The following is a 21,909-nucleotide window of genomic DNA, read 5'->3' on the forward strand; positions in this document are numbered from 1 at the left end:
CGAAGCACCATACCAAAGCCTGCAGGTTCACCGGATCTGACGTCCCCGGATTTCTTTCTGTATGGAAAGTTGAAGGATATTTGCTATCGTGGTCCACCGACAACGCCTGACAACATGCGTTAGCGCCTTGTCAATGCATGTGCGAACATTACGGAAGTCGAGCTACTCGCTGTTGAGAGGAATGTCGTTGTACAAAAATGTGTGAAATATTATGGGACTTAACTACTAAGGTCATCAGTCCCTAAGCTTACACACTACTTAACCTAAATTATCCTAAGGACAAACACAAACACCCAAGCCCGAGGGAGGACTCGAACCTCCGCCGACAAGCCGTACAGTCCATGACAGCAGCGCCTTAGACCGCTCGGCTAATCCCACGCGGCTGTCGTTACACGTACTGCCAAATGCGTTGAGGTTGACGGACATCATTTTGAGCATTTATTGCATTAATGTGGTATTTACAGGTAATCACGCTGTAACAGCATGCGTTCTCAGAAATGATATGTTCACAAAGGTACAGGTATCACATTGGAATAACAGAAATAAAATGTTCAAACGTGCTTACGTTCTGTATTTTAATTTAAAAATCTACCTGTTACCAGCTGTTCGTCTAAAACTGTGAGCCATATGTTTGTCACTATTACAGTGCGATCTACCACAAAGCGAAAAAAGTGGTCCAATTAAAACAGTCATATTTCTTTACGTACTACACGAATATGTAACAAAAATTGGGGATTCCTATTTAAAAAAACGCAGTTGATATCCGTTTGACCTATGGCAGCACCATCTAGCGGGCCAGACCACCCTTTATATGCAAAGTGATGTTCGTGTAACATTGCCTTAGGGTAAGACCGAGGATAGTTTTACGCCTGAAGACCTGTAGCCGTTAAGAATGACATGCTGTGTTCTCCTTGCTAGAAACTCTTCAGTCCAATCACAAGGATGGACTGATATACCGTGCGTTCGTATTGTATTCATCAGGCGACAGTGAGGAACTGTATCGAATGCCTTATAAAAGTCCAGGAACACAGTATCAATCCAGGCGGCGGTGTCTACTGGCTTCTTGGTGTCGTGGACGAGCAGAGCAAACTAGGTTTCACAAGATCGCTGTGTGCGGAATCCATGTTGTTTCTACACAGGTGAATTTCGGTCTCAAGAAATGTTATAACGCGGTACAGATGTGAATTCGACCACCCAGTTGTGAGTAGGCAGTGTTACGCGATGGACGTGCCACCGTAGTTTGTACACGTAGTTGAGTCACAAATCACAATGGAGCAACATTTGTAAATGAAGTGTTCAAGACATTCTACACAACATTTTGAAGAAGACTAAAATGTATGGACAGTTGTCCCGCACACCGTGACTCCTAGGTGACGCGTGAGTTGAATAACTCAAAGAAAAACTTTTCTTGCAGTTTTACGTGGTTGTGTGAACGTTCTGTTCATTGTACTCAAGTGGAGGGAGACTATGGAGAACGGGTGAAGCATTAAAACCACCATTTTAATTTTTCAGTATTTTCTCATTAATCTAGTCTGGAAAGCTTCTGTACGGACGGCGTTGAACGTGTTCCAAAATTCCACAACCGACTGACGTCAGCGATATGCGCTTATAGTTTTGTGCGTCTTTTCAACGGCCCTTCTTGAAATCGGAAATGACGTATTTTTTCAATCACTAGGAACGCTTGCTTCGCTCTTCTAGTGACCTACGGTACACCTCTGCTAGAAGAGGAGTTAACTACGTCGCTTACTTTATGTAGAATCGTATAGATATCACATCATAAAAATATCTCATCAGATCCGGTCGCCTTTCTTCTATCGAGCGGTTGCATTTTTTATTCTGGCCAGTGATCACTTATTTCTTCGTTCTGACGTTCGTGTTACGATTTAAAGGAATAACTGCAGTACGATCTTCCTCAGCGAAATAATTCCGGAAAAAGGTATTAAGTATTTCTCTGTCATCTTCCGTTCGGATGACGTTATTGTCATAGTTTGCCTGGACAGATGGCCCTGATTCGTCTACTGATTTAACATAATACTGAATCTTCTTAGAACTTGCTCTCATATCGATAAAAAAAGACATCTCATATCGGTAGGTAGGACAGTGTTCTCGAATTCGTTGAACGCTTTACGTGTGGCTTTCCTTGCGCTTACTTTGGCTTCGTTCAGTTACTGTTTCTCTATGAGACTATGGTTACGTCTAAGACTGAGATGTGTCTCTCTTCACCTTTGTAGCAGTTTCCTAACACGGCTTTACACCACCAGTCTCCCACCTCTTTAGGGAAATAGTGGTGAGTTTTTTTTAACAAATTCACGACGTCAGACGTACAAGCTGGCGACCTCTATTGCGGAGGAGGTACGTTCGCGATTACGTGTGTAAAAGTAACCTAGTGGGCGGGTTAACGTATCAGCTTACTATAACCATACAAATTACTTGCTATATACTCCTTACTGTCACGGAACAATCGCAGTGGGGGGTAAGACTCACCTACCTATCACAGATCAGGAGATATGACATTATAAACAACGAGGTGCGTGAAAAACTGTCGCATTGTGCTTGACGTTTAAATGTATTACATCCATGCTAATAACTCTATTCGCAACAAATTTCACAGACAGTATCCACATGGGCTGCTGAACACCTACACAAATATATCATTGTACGACACGTAGCTCGAGAGATAAGACGTCATACACACTGATACGCGTGAAAAAATGCCGTATCATGCATTAATTTTTAATACATTTATTCTTTACCTCTAGGACCTTCTTATAGTTGAATCAACTTAAGGAAATACTTGACGCATGACAGCATTTTTGACAATTTTCAACTGCGAAGCTCAAACGACTGTACCCGAAAACAATAGCCGTCTGTAGAGCTATGAAGAGGTGTCGCCATAAAGACGTTCAAAAGATCGCGTTGTACATTATCTGTTTCATAAAAAACGTGTTTCTACATGGAAATGAAATTTTTTCGATCTTACCCTTCAAACACAGCTCATTTTTTGTTCTGTTTCTAATGGAAATGTGTCAAACTGAATACCTTGGCAGCATCGAGTTTGTCATTAGTGTGGGTGTATAGAGCACTGATTCCCCACCTTCATGAGGCCATTGCAGATAAACGAGATCAAATATGAGCCAATACACCTGGTTGTCACCTCCTACCTTACACACACTTACACATAGCTTATCACGAAGCTAACTATAGACTGAAAAAAATAAACAACGAATAATCCTATTCTGAAATCAACGAATGATAAGCAATACAAGTGTTTCTTCAGGTCTGGATACTAAACCAACAAGTAGTGCGTCAATGACACGTTGAATTTGCTTATTCTAAGATTTCTTTTACACTGATGGGTCAGAACATTGTGACCACCTGCTTAATAGAATGTTGGTCCACTTTTGGAAAGCAATGCAGCAGCGATTCTGCGTGGCATGGGTCTAAGAAGTAGGGTATTGATAAAATATCGATACATCGACAGTTCTTCAAGAAACATCGATATAATAGGCGTTATGAAGTTCACCGATACATCGATTGATAAGCCAACATACAGAGCCGATATTTTTATTTTATATTATATTATTTTCACAATTTTCGGTATATATTTGAAGTTGTTCCTTTTAAATTCTCTTAGAACATAATTTTACTTCAAAAAATGGCTCTGAGCACTATGGGACTTAACTGCTACGGTCATCAGTCCCCTAGAACTTAGAACTACTTAGACCTAACTAACCTAAGGACAGCACACAACACCCAGCCATCACGAGGCAGAGAAAATCCCTGACTCCGCCGGGAATAGAACCCGGGAACCCGTGCGTGGGAAGCGAGAACGCTACCGCACGACCACGAGATGCGGGCTGATTATACTTTCACTGTGTGAAGGACTTTTACTACTTTTTGAGTTTTCATCACGACCAGTCTTTCTCTTTGACTGTGTGAAGCAAGTATATGTGACACAAAAAACTAGTTCAATTGCACTGGGGCCGGTGTTAATGGAACAACAAGATTTCCGATGTAACTAAATAGCGTTAATAGAATGATTCTTAACGCAACTAGTGTGCTGTTTCTTCACATTGACATTCTTCAAAATCAATTGCTGAAAATCACGAAAAAAATCTCAATGACAAGAATAGTCTTTGCTGTGGACGGAGACGTGTGAGGGGAAATGCTTACGCAATCGGTGCTCGGCACTAACAACAAAAACTACGTCTAACTTCACCACGCAGTTTTGAAACTACAACTTCTATGACGCTGATGTTGGCGAAAATGGAAAAAACAGGGAAGTCGACATGAAGTGTTCCGGACTTATCAGATATGTGACGAAACCGAACGACGGACCTTTTATTTTGTCACTTACATGCAGACCATTGCTACTAAAATAATTATTGCCAAACGTGAACGTGCATTGTTTTCTTTCAATTCTTGTTCTAAGGGGGATACGTAGGTTGCTAACTTGCTGATATACAGAATATCTAGTAATAAATCAATACTTAAATGTTGTTGTTGTTGGTATGGTCTTCAGTCCAAAGACTGATTTGATGCAGCTCTCCATGCTACTCTATCCTGTGCAAGTCTCTTCGTCTCTGACAAGGGAACCTCCCCATCACACCCCCCTCAGATTTAGTTATAAGTTGCCACAGTGGATAGACCTTGAAAAACTGAACACAGATCAATCGAGAAAACAGGAAGAAGTTGTGTGGAACTATTAAAAAAATAAGCAAAATGTACAAACTGGGTAGTCCAAGCGCAAGATAGGCAACATCAAGGATAGCCATAATTGAGGAGCGCCGTGGTCCCTTGGTTAGCGTGAGCAGTTGCGGGGCGAGAGGTCTCTGGTTCAAGTCTTCCTTCGAGCAAAAAGTTTAATTTTTTATTTTCAGACAATTATCAAAGTTCAGGCACTCACACATAATCAACTTCGCTCTCCAAAATTCCAGGACATGTTCAGATTTGCTTGGACATATGCAGGATTTGACGGTCTACACACGGAAAAATTTGAAAACGTTAAAAATATATGTTTTGACAGAGCACAGGAAAAAGTGTGCGACTGTGAGACTTTTGGATTCATGTGTTGCAGTTTATGTGACAAACTCTTATGTTTTCATCACTTTTTTGGGAGTGATTATCACATCCACAAGAAAATCTAAATCGAGCAAGGTAGAAGAATCTTTTTACCCATTCGCCAAGTGTACAAGTTAGGTGGGTCGACAACATATTCCTGTCATGTGAGGCACATGCCGTCACCAGTGTCGTATAAAATATATCAGACGCGTTTTCCTGTGGAGGAATCGGTTGACCTATGACCTTGCGGTCAAATGTTTTCGGTTCCCATTGGAGAGGCACGTCCTTTCGTCTACTAATCGCACGGTTTTGCGGTGCGGTGACAAAACACAGACACTAAACTTACTACAGTGAACAGAGACGTCAATGAACGAATGGACAGATCATAACTTTGCCAAAATGAATAAAAATTTTTTGCTCGAGGGGAGATTTGAACCAAGGACGTCTCGTTCCGCATCTGCTCACGCTAACCACGGGACCACGGCGATCACGAGCTTACGTTGTTCTTGATGTTGCATATGTTCGCATGGACTACTCAGTTTGTATATTTTGTTTATTTTTTTATAGTTCCACACAACTTCTTCCTGTTTTCTCGATTGATCTGTGTTCAGTTTTTCAAGGCCTATCCACTGTGCCGACTTATAACTAAATCTGAGGGGGGTGCGATGGGGAGGTTCCCTTTTGAGTAACTACTGCAACCCACATCCTTCTGAATCTGCTTACTGTATTCATCTCTTGGTCTCCCTCTACGATTTTTGCCCTCCACGTGACCCTCCAGTACTAAATTCGTGATCCCTTGGCGCCTCAGAACAAGTCTTACCAACCGATCCCTTCTTCTACTCAAGTTGTGCCACAGATTCCTCTTCTCCCCAGTTCGATTCAGTACTTCCTCATTCGCTACGTGATCTAGCCATCTAACCCTCAGCTCTAGAACTGGTAGTATATTTCCAATGCGTAGCCGATATTTTTATAGACAGCAACGTCGATATTTTTTCCGTCTGTATATCGCTACATCTATACTTTTCTTCGATATACCAAGAGACGGTAATGATATTTTTTTTAAATATCCATGTATCGAGTAACCGATATTTTTAAAAACCTCGGTAGATTTCCAGAGATATGAGGCACCAGGCATCTACGCACAGGTCATGTAACTCTCGTAAATTACGGGCTAGTGGTTCATGGGCGAGAAGTTGTCACCCGATACCATCCCAGATGTGTTCTGTCATGCCACTCACACCACTGCCTCACGATTCTGGACTTGTATCACGAACAGTTGTTGAGACGTGCTGCCGCTCACGTTGGTGCTGTTGTAGGTTTCCGTCCTCTGTTGGAGGCCAGACTATATCGTTTAGTTGACTTGGTTGCAGTTGTTTGTATTTTTCTTGTGTTGACTGGCGCCACTTGGTTTCGCGAGCGTTGCCTGTCTGCTAGTGGCAGCAGCGGCGTTATCGATATGTAGTAACTATGGCCCTATCTTTGGGGTGACGTCGTTGTTTTTTCGGGTTAGATGAGTGAGTAGTTCGATTGGGGACTCCGGAGGGGCAGTGCCAGAACACGCCGGCACCGCTGGCGACATGCATGCACTGCCGGAGGGAAGGGCTGAGGTCGCGAGGGTACACAACCTAGTCGCAACGGATCCGAATACTACTAAGGGTTGGCATATTGAAAATAAAATGTTTTAATCACCACACTGTTTAGGTGGTGGTAAGTTCCTATGGGACCGAACTGCTGAGATCATCGATCTCTAGGCTTACACACCACTTAATCTAACTTAAAATAACTTACGCTAAGGGCAACACACACACACACACACACATGCACGAAGGAGGACTCGAACCTCCGAGGCGGTGAGCCGCGCGAAGCGTGGCAAGGCGTCTCAGACCACGCGGCTACCCTGCGCAGCAAAACACAGTTTACTGCACTTCATAAATAAAACATGGTCTTATTAGAGTGCTTTGACAGATGTTTAGAACAAATAACAAATAATCTATTTTATGTATTTTTACCTGACTACGCGGCAAACCGCAAGTGAGCGGGTGAGGTGGAGGGCCTCGCCATATCTCACCAAGGGATGAGAGGGGGTCCAAATTTCAAAGAAAACCGCTGAGATAATTAATGGACGTCTACTAACACAGATTATCTTTTTTCAATAACGTAGAATGGGCAGAAAAGAAAAACTGAACCCTGCTTGTTTTTACAGCCAAGGAAGTTTCATTTTACCTCCCCTCTCCCCCCTCCCCAGGTCGGGGACCACTGATGTAGAGTAATCGTGACAAGTGCTCAGCTGCACTGGACGTTTAACTAGTGCCTTCTAACCTCGGTAAGTTGGCAGCGGCGGCGAGGAATGTGTGTTTAGTGTCACGCAGTGAAACGAGCAGCTCCATCGGTCCACTGTAGTTGCGTCTGCGGTGGGGTCGGGGAGGGGGGAGTAGGAGGACACGGTCGGACCATCGCCTTGCCAGCGGGAGAAGGTACGGTGGGGGGAGCGACGGCGCGAGAGGAGTGGGAGCGGCCGAGGGGGAGCAGAGGCAGGGGAGGGGGCTGACCCTGGAGAGGCTGCGCGCGGCGCGGGCAGACAGTTGAACAGCGGCGCGCTCGTTATCTGCCCGCGGCGGCCAGTTCGCTGGAGAGGCCCGCGCCGGTGGGTTGGCAACGCGTTCCGCGAGAGGAGTTCTCGGTTAACAGTGCGCGGGGTGTGCAATTGCTGGCGCGAGAGTGGTGACCGGGCGCCGGCACGAGCCGTGGTGACAGTGTGAGCAGTCAGCGGCTGTGCAGCGGGAGCGCCGGCCGGCCCGGCGCCGCACTTGTTGCTCCGGCTGCTGGAGGCAGAGGCGGCCGCTAACGAGGTTTTTGTGCGGCCGATGCAGCGGACGGCGGCAGCGCGCGCCGCCTCCCGCGGCCTGCGGAACCGGTTCTGACGTCAAACGAGGTGAGAGACCGCCACAGCGACGCGAAACCAGTCGCCACTCTCCCAGCCGGCGCTGAGACATTTCACTGTCGCGTTTATGTGCTCTTTGTCTGGCTGCACCGAGGCCCTCCGGTACTAGTAAAGGCTCTAGTCCCGCCGTCAGACCGCGTCTTACGCAACTCATTAGCCTGCGTACTCTGTTAAAGACTTCCACTTCTTAGAGGATGACCTGTTTGGAAACTACGATCAGTCGAATTTTATTTATTTCTTAAACAGCTTTCAAGCCACCACGCGCCTACCACGAGATGGCAGTTTCAGGCCGCTTTACAATTTGTTACCAATTGCAGATGGAGTGTAGCCATGTATGGAAGTGAAACATGGACGATAAATAGTTTGGACAGGAAGAGAATAGAAGCTTTCGAAATGTGGTGCTACAGAAGAATGCTGAAGATTAGATGGGTAGATCACGTAACTAATGAGGAGGTATTGAATAGAATAGGTGAGAAGAGGAGTTTGTGGCACAACTTGACAAGAAGAAGGGACCGGTTGGTAGGACATGTTCTGAGGCATCAAGGGATCACAAATTTAGCATTCGAGGGCAGCGTGGGGGGTAAAAATCGTATAGGGAGACTAAGAGATGAATACATTAAGCAGATTCAGAAGGATGTAGGTTGCAGTAAGTACTGGGAGATGAAGAAGCTTGCACAGGATAGAGTAGCATGGAGAGCTGCATCAAGCCAGTCTCAGGACTGAAGACCACAACAACAACAACCAATTGCAGCAGTCCATGAGATCATAGCACTGGTGCAAGTAGTTGGATTTAAATAAATTCTACCGACAAATGCACAAAATGTGTTAGCAATATGATTTTAGTTAAATGTTATGTGACACCGAAAGCTGTAAGTACAGCCCTTCAAAATGATGCATTAAGTTGTTGCTGTCATCAGTCCGAAGACTTCCTTCACGCAGCACTCCACTCTAGCCTATTCTGTCCTGACCACATCACGTCTGCATAATTGTCGCTTGTGCCTATTTTAACCTGCTTTCTGTACTCAAGCCTTGTTCCCTCTCTACAGTTTTTCCATTACAAAAGTGACGTTTTCTTGTTTCAGAATGTATCCTATCAACCGAATCCTTTTTGTCGAATTGTGCAACAAATTTTGTTTCCTAATTCGTTTCACTGCCTTCTCGTTAGTTATTTGTTCTGTTCATCTAATTTTCAACGTTCTTCAGAAACTTCTCTTCCCTTCTCTTATATGAACTATTTAATAGTCAGTTTTATTCCTGTACACGGCTAAACTGCAGATGAATGCTTTCAGCAAGTACTTTTCACGTCGGCCATCAGTCGCTATGCTGACCAAATAGCAGAACTCAGAGACTACTTTTAGTGTCTGATTTTCTGATCGAATCCTATCACATATTCACCTCTGCTCTCCCATGTCCTTTACTGTGTCTGAACTATGAAGTTATCGATAGAACTTGATGTTTCCGTTTCTTCTCCGTTTCCAAATGAACCCTTCGTTTCCTTTACTGCTGCTCTAAGAACAGATTAACCCTAGATTACCAAAACCTCGTTAAATTTCAGATTGCAGTGTGGTACAAAGCAGGATTTTTGTACTTACTTTAGCATGTACATACCATTGGAGATCTACTACTGCGGTGGTAATTAACTAATGTATAAAGTATAAATTACGACCATCAGTGAATAAAATGTCAATTAGTGAACTCATCCCCCCCCCCCCAGCTCTCAGGGAAAGGAAAAATAATTGTGCAATCAAGCGTTCTTTTATCACGAGCCGGCCGAAGTGGCCGTGCGGTTAAAGGCGCTGCAGTCTGGAACCGCAAGACCGCTACGGTCGCAGGTTCGAATCCTGCCTCGGGCATGGATGTTTGTGATGTCCTTAGGTTAGTTAGGTTTAACTAGTTCTAAGTTCTAGGGGACTAATGACCTCAGCAGTTGAGTCCCATAGTGCTCAGAGCCATTTGAACCATTTCTATCACGAAAATGATGTAAAATTTGGTATTAAGGTTTTCAACAGGGTCGGAACTGTAACATTTTTATGGTTACTTAAAAGTTGCCATTCATTTTCCAAAATATTAAAAATACATACGTCCTCCCCCCTCCCCCTCCCCCCCTCGGTTTACCCCACTCGCCCTCCCCTTAGTGGTCTAGGGTTAAATAAAATCAAAGCGAGGATTTAGCCCTGTCTCATTCCTTCAACTACTAGTTTCCTTCGTGTCCTCCTTCTGAAGTCTTGTTTCAGTTGAAGTTGTAGATCTCTCTCCCCTTATTTTATTCCTGGTGCATTATGTACCGGTGTGGAAATTACAGCACGTGATTTCGACAAGTAGTGTGCGAACTTTTATTCTTGTGCATTACTCGCTAGAATCTATTTAAATCCAACTATTTTCCTTAGTGCTGTGATCCCAGCGACCGCTTGCACTTGGTGACAAACTGTAAGCACGCTCTCAACAAATGGCTGCACTGTGGACAAAATGATGGTGCAGTGGCTAGGGGTAGTTGCTACAACGTCGTTGTCGTCGTCTTCAGTCCGAAGATTAATTTGATGCAGCTCTCCGCGATATTACTGTGCAAGTCGACATAACTGTTGCAATCTACGTCCACTTGAACCTGTTTACTGAAGCCGTCTTGGCCTCCCTCTAAAATTTTCACCTCCCCCCTCGTCCATTGACACACACACACACACACACACACACCTTCTGTTCATTGCTTTGATATTCTCAGAATATGTGCTGTCAATTCACTCCTCCTCTTGCTCAAATTGACATTCTTTTTCCCCCGTATTCGATTCTGAACGATAGGTAAATAGTCTCAAAACGTTATTAAGCTACTGGTCAGTTTCCACATAAATAAATTAAAAAATTTAACACTCGCTGCCTTCAACTTACCAATATCCAAGAAAGGTAGTAGGAGTAATCCACTAAATTACAGGCCCATATCGTTAACGTCGATATGCAGCAGGATTTTAGAACATATATTGTGTTCGAACATAATGAATTACCTCGAAACAAACGGTCTATTGACACACAGTCAACATGGATTTAGAAAACATCGTTCTTGTGAAACACAACTAGCTCTTTATTCACATGAAGTGCTGAGTGCTATTGACAAGGGATTTCAGATCGATTCCGTATTTCTCGATTTCCGGAAGGCTTTTGACACTGTACCACACAAGCAGCTCGTAGTGAAATTGCGTGCTTATGGAATCGTCTCAGTTATGTGATTGGATCTGTGATTTCCTGTCAGAGAGGTCACAGTTCGTAGTAATTGAAGAAAAGTCACCGAGTAAAACAGAAACGATTTCTGGCATTCCCCAAGGTAGTGTTATAGGTTCTTTGCTGTTCCTTATCCGTATAAAGGATTTGGGAGACAATCTGAGCAGCCGTCATCGGTTGTTTGCAGATGACACTGTCATTTATCGACAAATAAAGTCATCGGAAGATCAGAACAAACTGTAAAACGATTTAGATGAAATATCGGAATGGGGCGAAAAGTGGCAGTTGACCCTAAATAACGAAAAGTGTGAGGTCATCCACATGAGTGCTAAAAGGAATTCGTTAAACTTCGGTTACACGATAAATCAGTCTAATCTAAAAGCCGTAAATTCAACTAAATACTTAGGTATTACAATTACAAACAACTTAAATTGGAAGGAACACATAGAAAATGTGGGGAAGGCTAACCAAAGGCTGCGTTTTATTGGCAGGACACTTAGACAATGTAACAGGTCTCCTAAGAAGACTGCCAACATTAGGCTTGCCCGTCCTCTTTTAGAATAATGCTTCGCAGTGTGGGATCCTTGCCAGATAAGACTGACGGAGAACATCGAAAAAGTTCAAAGGGGGGCAGCACGTTTTGTATTATCCCGAAATATGGGAGAGAGTGTCACAAAAATGATACACCATTTGGACTGGACATCATTAAAAGAAAGGCGTTTTTCGTTGCGACGGAATCTTATCACAAAATTCCAATCACCAACTTTCTCCTCCGAGTGCGAAAATATTTTGACGCCGACTTACATAGGGAGGAACTATCACCAAGATAAAATAAGGGAAATCAGAGCTCGTGCGGAAAGATATAGGTGTTCATTCTTTCCGCGCGCTATACGAGTTTGGAATAATAGAGAATTGTGAAGCTGCTTCGGTGAACCCTCTGCCAGGTACTTAAATGTGATTTGCAGAGTATCCATGTAGATGTAGATAAATTCCACGTATTGGTCCTAGGTTCATTTTTCAATGTCGTGCATCTGACTGACGAATCACATGGCAATATTACTTTGGAAACTCCATTGCTGTTCGTTGTATAGACTAGAATCATGCTGGTAGAACCTCATATTATTAAAGCGGTCATACAAGGCTTTCCAGGAAACTGCGGTGCAATCAAGACTGAATATGTTTCCGTGATTCCAAGGGCTTGAACAGTTATAAGCTTTTTGGACGAACTGATCTGTTGTAAAATATGCGGTATAATTCTTTTTAAAGACGTGGCAGAGGATGAAGTCAACTAAAGCTTGCTTCTGATTCAAAATTTCACGTTCCGCTTAGGGGACATCGTTTATATAGAGATGGGGACCCTCCACGCCCCCACCAACGTGGTGACCAAACCAAAAGTTCTACTGTCACCTCCGTCAACATGTTCGTTATCTAATAGGTGGGTCACAGGATGCTGGGCTGTGATGGTATCTGTGCGTCTGGGTAAGACTACGCATTAACACGCATTGTGGACGAAACGCGAACGAGGGTAGCGATTTGAAGAGCAGAGGAAAAAAAGTGCCAAGGCTCGTGCCGAGGGAAAAAAACCTCTACGACAGTGGGATGGGCAGTAAGAGCAGTAGTGACTTAGTAGCTGCGATAGTTCATGCAAGATTGGGTTTGTTAGTGTGGGTATCATGCATCATTACCGTGGCAGGTGATGGCGATGTATCCCGGTTTGCTGCAGCCGCTGCATTACTGGAACAACCAGGATAGTTATATATTAGTGGGAGATCGGCCATAGATCATCTCACTGTATGGGGTGTGTGTATAGCTTGTCTGCATGTAGTGTATGGTAGGGCTTCCCTGCGTGGTGCCAGTTTTTCGGTAAGTGTGTTCCAACTGGATATCCAGTAATGGTGGCTGATTAACAGGGGCTCACCTGTACCGTTGTGTTTGTGTGTACGTGTACTTGGCCATAGATGTTAGGTCCTTGCAAGTATGTCTTTTGGTCTGTTATGTTTCCATCTATGGTTGCGGTCGTAGTGTTCTTCCATTGGTCGCCTACGATGGATTTCGCCCCAGTATACTGATACACAATGTGGTAAAGTTTACGACACTCTAGTTGTTCGTTCCAAAACTGTGTTTTACCGATACAGCGTTTGATCTCCAGGCAACACTTCAATATAAATTGTGATACACTTAAGAGGAATGATTAGTTTTTTTCTAAAGCATTAAGTGTTGCCAGGTTTATAGGCGTTTTGATATGGCATGCTGTGACATGAGCTCGTGCTGTAGTTCGTCCGATAGGTGTTTGAGGCGCTGGAGGTGGGGATTTTGAATAGACTCGTTGACTAAACACACTTGATCCGCTTGGAGCCACAGTTCTACGGTCTTTGATTTGTGGACAGGACACTATCACGCTGATGCACAGAAGGCATGATTCCGATATATTTGGTGTTCTGATTAAGGCGTATCAATACACACCTACACTCGGTTTACCCCCTACAACCTATTCTAATGGTCACAGCCCAAATAGAGAAAACAGGACCATACCGTCAGAGAACTACACGTTGCCACGACACTTTCAGGGCAGAAGTCTCTTAAGACCTTCACCAGACATCCACACGCCCCCATCTCAGTGGCACGTAACCAACCGCAAGTCGTCATTGACAGAATCTTGCTATTTTATCTATTTCCCCATAGTGGAACATTTTTAATGCTTTTCGTAAACTGTTTGCTCAAACGAGGAAGTCACGTTCGGCAGGGTACAAAAACGAGGGCCCAACACACACTAAGATAATCTGCTGCTTACCCCCCCGCGATGCCTAGCTAAAATATGACATGGTAAATGCAAGAAAGTACTGTGCCAAACGTAGCAGACCAGAAACCTATGACGTACTGTATAATCCATAAAATGTGAACTGGCGACTGAATTTCACACTGGATGGTTCCATTTATAGTAACAAATGTTAGCAGCAATGGGCACTCGCGGCCGAATAACTTTTTGCTCAATAACACATTACATGAAATACACATCTTAAAATCGGTTATTCTTCATGTGTACGATAAAATTTTTGTCAATTTCTTCTCTACGCTGTAATTTTGGCTTTATAAGATTTCATACAATTAGGTGTACAGGTAGAGTTTCGCCTGACAATCATTTATCCATTCATTTGTAGGTACACCCCAGTTTACTATTTGTGTATCAAGCAGCCATTTCAGCCACCCCTTCCCATCTGAGCTTCTGCTCCCTGTTCATTTGTAGCCGGCCGAAGTGGCCGTGCGGTTAAAGGCGCTGCAGTCTGGAACCGCAACACCGCTACGGTCGCAGGTTCGAATCCTGCCTCGGGCATGGATGTTTGTGATGTCCATAGGTTAGTTAGGTTTAACTAGTTCTAAGTTCTAGGGGACTAATGACCTCAGCAGTTGAGTCCCATAGTGCTCAGAGCCATTTGAACCATTTTTTGTTCATTTGTACTACGCCACAGTAAGTAAATCATTAGATATTAATAAGTCAGATTTAGCCTTGACATTGTAACATAAGCACACATATCAGGGAAAATTCGACATAACATTTCTTGCCCATTGCCTTGGCGTAAGACTGTTTGCACTTCTTAGAACCTTTAAATTTTAAAGTTTGATAAACTACCATAATAGCCCCGGACGCTTCTTTGACGATAGCGCACAAGAAGGCTCACTTTCATCTAGGTTTCACAACTTTCCAACCCCTCTATCTACCATTACACTGTTTTCAAGATGTTATTCTTGCTTTCCTGTATACAACTACCAAAGAAAATCATTGGTAGTTTCAAATAAATTGAGATCTTATCGTATACAACACGAAATAAACGCTAATACGAGGCATTGATGAACTAATGTCTGACTTAGACGAACTGTTTACTAAACAACAGGAATCAGAGTTTAAGTGTGAACTTTGTGGTACGAAGTATAGGCCGGTACAAGAAGGTGAGTGGGCGTAGGGAAGAGCAAACAGGTTTATTTGTCTTTAATTTGGTTGCATCCAGATATGTTGGGAAATCAAAATCCGTTCTAACATTCATAAGCAGTGTGTATATTCTAAGATTTAGATTTTATTATTACCACTTAATTTCGTTTATGGCTGTAGACTCTTTGTATACTAGAAGGCGCGAGTAAAATCTTTAAAACAGCATAACATTAAAACATGTACATGGAATACGAAACGTTGAACATGAGAAACTTGCTCAACTTAGAAGTGTTTGTACGCTCGTTGAAAACTATTTGCAACAACTAGCAGAACGGATTTTTTTGTTTCTCATTCTTAAATATGCGTGTTTCACCTTGGAGAGATGGAAAACATGACACAAAATATATGCATTGACAGATTCCAGCGGTGTGTAGAGCCTAGATTCTAGCCGCATCGTTATGGGTTATCGACAACCAGGCCGTAAGAGGCGGCGCCCTAGCGCGGACAAGCGTGACGCTGTCCTTATCAGAGGAACCATCCCGTAATTTGCTGTACTCTGTTTAAGGAAAACTCGCAAACCTAAATCTGAACTGTCGAACTGGGATTGGAACCCCACTTCTCCTGAATGAATCCTGTGACGAGCATTGAGTCACTTTGCTCGGTCGAAATGACGGAGAGAAACGGGATTGAGACAGTTCGGTACCATATTTTTACACCACGAATGCAAGTGTTTCGAAGACTTTTCAAGGGGAAGCATCCACCCCCACAGCTGTCTTCCTCGCTGAAAACCTATTTGCAAACAATTATTTATGACGGTGCAACATGAGATACCCCGTGACGATATGGTGTGTTAAGACGTGAATAAGCTATCTTGCTTTTATTTCATTTTATTCTTGCTTACGGGTCCGTTGATTGATATTCCGACACCAAGCCTGCCATAAATTACTTAAACTTGCATATATTAGAGGTCAGACTTTCGTAGGCAAACCAATGAAATAATATGATGTAAAATGAATAAAATACTGCTTTGCATTACTTTTTGTTGGTGGCTTCACTTTCATTATAAGAGGCGCCTAAACAATTTATATATTTTAAGATTGTTTCGTTCGTAATGAAGGCCAAAGCTGATTTATCTAACCTGGATTTAAAATACCATAAATACTTACACTGTAATAAAATAAAGCCTTTGTTATGCAAGCTATTGTTAAATGAAATTGTTTAAACTGCTTTGTGGCTGCTCCTGTGGAAAAGACATGCAATTTTTGTAATATTTAAAATTGCCTCGTAATGGCGGCTGATTGTTGCACACAAGCGATGTTCTGTTTGCTGGCGGCGCGGCAGCTACAAATTTCTAGAAATGGTTTAAACGTTCAAGACACTGACATGAGGGGTCGGAAGGCTATTCCAATGATAAAGCTAACATTTCACATATGTATTAATAATTAAAACATAAACACATCAGTAAATGACTTTTTCCAAGAACAGCGGAGGCAGAAGTCAGACAGAAGACGTAGCAACTGTTGCGACCGCCTTTATCGAACAAGGAAAGATATTATCTATAATTGTAGTTGTTAGGGATGGTAGCTATATTGTTCAGACTGTCTGATGTAAGAAATTATTGTATACTTTAGACATTTTAGTAATAAGTTTAGTAATAAGTTACAGAAATTGCGCAGTTTTTAATGTCCCAAATTAGGAGACGTTATACTTTTAGAATACTTTTCGGTTGGCAAACGTGGACGTGGGACGAAACTTCATACGAAATTTTGTTTTTTCTTTCCTTTTGCTTCATATTTGTAGTATTACTCTGGATTCTGTTGAATATATTACACAGGACCGTTTTATCTGGCGTAGAGAGAAGGAATGGCTTAAACTGCGGCATATAATTCGGTTGTCGTATGATACAATCTGCAGAAAGTTACGTATATCGATGAAGCGTCAACTTGAAATAATTTTATCATTCAGCGATATTGTTTAACTTCGCGGTGGCCCAATGTCTTGAATCCAACGTTCAAATATCGTTAGCCCCCATATTTCAGTCACTTAACGTTGATTATGCAAGCTGAGTATGCATTTAATTAACTTCGAGGGCCACTTTCTGTACAACGAAATAGTTACGTCCTTAAACATCAACGGCAAAGTTCATGTAATCTGTCTTCTCTGAGATCGATAGCTTGGTGCTATGTTGATCAAACCTGACCTCTAGTATGTTTTATTTGAATTTGCGGCGATTTGTTACTGATTACTTTCAAAAAATTCTGCTTTTATCGCTTTGACTCACTGAGTTTAAAGAAATCGCTGGTTCCAGGGCACTGTTCATAAACATATCAAATCAAAACTATGAGAAATTTTTTCGTCAAACTTCTACTTTCATAACGAAATACTTTTCGAAAATACTTCAGTATCTTCTGTGGACTTATTTTTCACGTTAGTTCTTAGTATCAACTTCCAACGTGAAGGTTTTCAAAAATAATAAATTATGATGTAAATAACTCTTGACTTAGTAATTCAAGGAAAACTTTAGCACAGACTTCATTTTTAACTATATAATTGGTAGTTTTATTTTCTCACAATACGGAGCTGTCTCACACATATTGCACATTGCAACAGCTCGAGATTGACTGCTTAATTTTTACAATATTTTTGTTTTTCTATTCATTAATAATCAATACGGAGGTTCAAGACAATGGTGGAGCAATGTTCTCGACGATGAAAACCATCGGCCCTGTTTACTGTAGTACCAGCATCGCTAGATGCTGCTTCGGTGGCAACGCAGCAGGAACACTATGTCTGCATTATCTTCGGATTACGTGGACAGACAAAAATAATGACTTTTAAGTATATTAATTTAACAGACATTTATTTATTAACGTAAATATGGCTTACCCGACTTCGCTCAAGCGGAGAAATAAACAGTAGTGCCCATCTGAACTGGCGCAGTGCAAACGCTATTTACTTACCCTCCACTTGCCAGTAAATACCAGACACTGCAGCCATAGTGTGACTTGGGAACATAGATTTGCGTGGGGCTACCTAATTTAAGATTTGCTGCTGTGACCCTTCTCGACAGCTGTTGGGCAATCTCATTACACAGGGACGTTACCAACACTCTCTCTCTCTCTCTCTCTCTCTCTCTCTCTCTCTATCAGCGTTGAATGTATTTATTCAAAACTGGAGATGCGCCATGAATCCTAAGGAAACTGGCCATAACATACTTTATGCGCCAGTATCTATACGTAAATTAAACGCTCATGATGGAGTGGTACAAATATCGTATTAGATATCCGTTCCTAGAGTGTGGTTTATGAGAGACTATGGTACCAGGTAGGCTACACACATTTTGCAGAAAGTTGTGGCGCACTGTTTTAAAATAGTGGAATAGTATTCGGTGTTACGGAATTCAGATGTGCATTTGGCCCTCCAACTGAGTTCCCGTCCGCAGCTCGTGGTCGTGCGGTAGCGTTCTCGCTTCCCACGCCCGGGTTTCCGGGTTCGATTCCCGGCGGGGTCAGGGATTTTCTCTGCCTCGTGATGACTGGGTGTTGTGTGATGTGCTTAGGTTAGTTAGGTTTAAGTAGTTCTAAGTTCTAGGAGACTGATGACCGTAGACGTTAAGTCCCATAGTGCTCAGAGCCATTTGAACCATTTTTTGTTTTTCCGATTCTTTTTGTTTGTTCTTCCATTTCTTGAATTCTTGTTTTTTTCCAATTCTTGTTTTTTCCAATTCTTGTATTTTTCCAATTCTTGCTTTTTCCCAATTCTTATTTTTTTCCAATTTTTATATCAATTATGTTTATCCATCAGGAGGATTTGGTACATTCCCTTGGACTATACTGATCGTAGAAACGTTCAAAACACAGAATTTCTAACACCATAAGCATCGCATTAAGACAGGTTTTACACGGTGACATTTCTTTGTACGAAGCTCACTCAGGAAAGAAATTCATTAACATTGCTGCAGATTTAACACATTGGGAATAATTTCGCTTCAATCCACCCATAACGGATTACTTTACCGACAACTGGTGCTTGCAATTGATTAGGAATCGAGATACACTGCAGGAATTTTATCGACATGGATAGATAAACGGAAAAAACTAGTATAAAAGTAATAACTGGGCTTCGAACGCGGGGTGTAGAAGTGTGAAGCCGCGACGTTAGCCACTGTGCCACCGCATCGGTTGTTACGTTCGCTCGCTAAAAGGTACATAAATTACCTCGAAAATTTGACTGCCGTTTTGTCAGAAATGATAGTGTCTAAGGATAAGCCGAGACTGTGTTCACTTATTTCAACCCCTCTCCTACTAAGCGAAGTGTCTGAGAAATCGAGTTATGGCTCTTGCCGTGTTCTCCTCGTCGTCGTGATTTTCAGGCAATCTCTCACGGTCGTTTAGCAGATGTTGAGTGGATCCCCAAATGCCGCCTCAGATAGTACAAAGACATTGAAAATAAGACAACACATGAAAAAAAGTTTACACTATTCACAGGCAAATTGCACACGCGATTTTCCTCCCTTAGGTTACTTCGAAGACTTTGGCTCCCGAAATGGCATTCAGCAACGAAGTCAAATAATTAAATAAAATTTGCCAAATTCTGAAAACGCTGACCTCATCCTATATTGAGGTCATCATAGGACTAAAGCTGATGTAAACACTGCATCATGTATTCTTCTGCGTTTGCTGAACTCTCATTGGATTTCGTTATCCGTGGAGTGGAAGCCAAGCTGTCTCGAGTTGAAGTACGGTAATAAGGATATATTTTAGTCTGCGCTTTACGCGCCCGTAGTCAGGGCGACAATAGAGGACAACAGCTTTACCGGCGCATTGAAGTTGGACACCACTGACCAGCCAGCTGGTGATGTCAGCAGTCGCAGTTAAGACGCAAAAAGAGACGAGCAGAGGAACAATACATCTTCGATTGTCATTTAATTTTTAAACAAAGTGAAATATTCGGCGAAACTCCAGCAATACCGCACGTTTCTTTGGGGACCATACGGAAATTGTAACGTACTATCGTTCTTAGCTAACACAGTATTGTAATTAAAAATAAGAGTGTTGCAAATTTCTAACTTAAACACAGATAATTTTTCTGCGCGAGCTGTATGCAACTCAGAAGTGTATTGCAGTGATTTAATTGTATATGTAGTTAAACATTGAAGCCACTGAAGACACTGCTTGGACGCCTGGTAATCTCTGAACTCCTTCGGTATCAGAGTCCGAGAAATATATTTCAGTACTGGAACTGTCATCTGCTATGTTGATAATGAGTCTATCAACAGCAGAACCCACGGAGCCACCTAAGCGCCACACCTTCTCCTCTTCTTTCATGGCATATCGTTTCGTAACGTGCCAGCGTTCGGCAGTGACGTGTGATAAAACTTCGCGCATTAGTTCCAGTGAATCTGGCCGTAAATGTCTTATTTCTCGCAACAAGTCCGTTAACTTGGCTCCAGATCAGTTCTGTTGGGCTCATATTGCAGTGGTACAGTTGCAAATGTAAAAATGCATCATTTGTACGGTATGCTCGACGTCTTGAAAATTGTTTCCCGTGTTTCTGCGACGCCTATCATTATGGCTCGCGAGAGACCACATCTGTGACATAAAAGCATGGACATAGTCCAAATAAAGAGTATTTTATTTTTCATTTTTGCTCCTAAAATTTTTATTAATTTACACAACCTTTGTTAATCTTTTGTAAGATATCAATAATTAAAAACTTACATTTGAGTGAAAACTAAAGCATTTTTCATAAAATACATACGTTTTAATTACCATGTATTTGATGAATTTTATATTTCGAAGATGCAGATATTCCAAACGGAACAAGAAAGAGAGATTTGAACTAGCGGTCCATGAACGCACCATTTTACTGTTCTACAATGCTATTGATCCAACTAAGTTTCCCATTTATAAAATATCTCAACTTCAGTAAGGAAAACTTCAAAGCCGATTTTTCTGTGAACTTGTGAAGAACATTGAGAATAACGTGTTTTTTGCCACTTTAACACTGTTACACTACGGAGCAGGAAGCAGCGTCAGCTTCTTTCACACAAGGTATTAACAACGCGACCATCAGAGAATAACAGTAAAAATACTGTGACTGTACACAGTTTTTTTAAATAAAAACTACGTAGCTATAGTATGATAAAGAAAAACGTTGATGGCTCTTAATACATTAAAATATCTTGTTTGTTACTGTAATATAGCAATAATAATCCTAATGCATAAGTAAGACCTACTTCCAAGAGCGTAACAATGCCATCGTTAGTGTGCTACTGCTGCTGACGAATTATCGCGATTGTGTTCGTTTACATACGGTTTACTCTTGTGGTGAACACAGTACAGACGGGGTAATCGCTAGGGAAAAGACGACGACGATGACAACGAAGAAGGAGGAGGAGGACAACAACAACATTAAACATCCTCTTTGCCGACGAAGTATCAGAGTCTCGTTCTCGCATTGCATTCAAATGGCGGTCAGTCGCTTTTACGTTAATCCGTTCTCAGGAGACTCCATTTATTTGCGATAGAACAAAACGTTTTTGTGTTAGAAAGTAAGTGTCTTGAAGCGTTCACGTTCATTTTCCTCAAAGACTCTATGAAAATGGACCACACTGCAGCCATAGAACTTTGTTCATGCAGTATGTCGAAGTGGTTAATTAACTTGATACGTTGATCTAATCTTCCCATTCTTGTTCTCGTGTACAAATGAAAACATCCTTTGCGAACTGTTTTGGAGAGAAGTAGAAATTAAGTCACACATACTACAATGAGCA

At 42.2% G+C, this 21,909-nt stretch overlaps 1 protein-coding gene across 1 annotated transcript in view; it reads left to right on the forward strand.

Moving 5' to 3' along the window:
• The first annotated feature begins 7,653 nt into the window (after positions 1 to 7,653).
• The window catches only part of LOC124594311, a 564,901-nt gene continuing 550,645 nt past the window's right edge, over positions 7,654 to 21,909 (forward strand). The window contains exon 1 of the mRNA XM_047132674.1: positions 7,654 to 7,993. The gene's annotated coding sequence lies outside the window, so the exon portion shown is untranslated. The remainder of the gene's footprint in view (positions 7,994 to 21,909) is intronic.

The sequence above is a fragment of the Schistocerca americana genome, chromosome 2 (genome assembly GCF_021461395.2).
Source record: "Schistocerca americana isolate TAMUIC-IGC-003095 chromosome 2, iqSchAmer2.1, whole genome shotgun sequence".
Classification (NCBI taxonomy): Eukaryota; Metazoa; Arthropoda; class Insecta; order Orthoptera; family Acrididae; genus Schistocerca; species Schistocerca americana.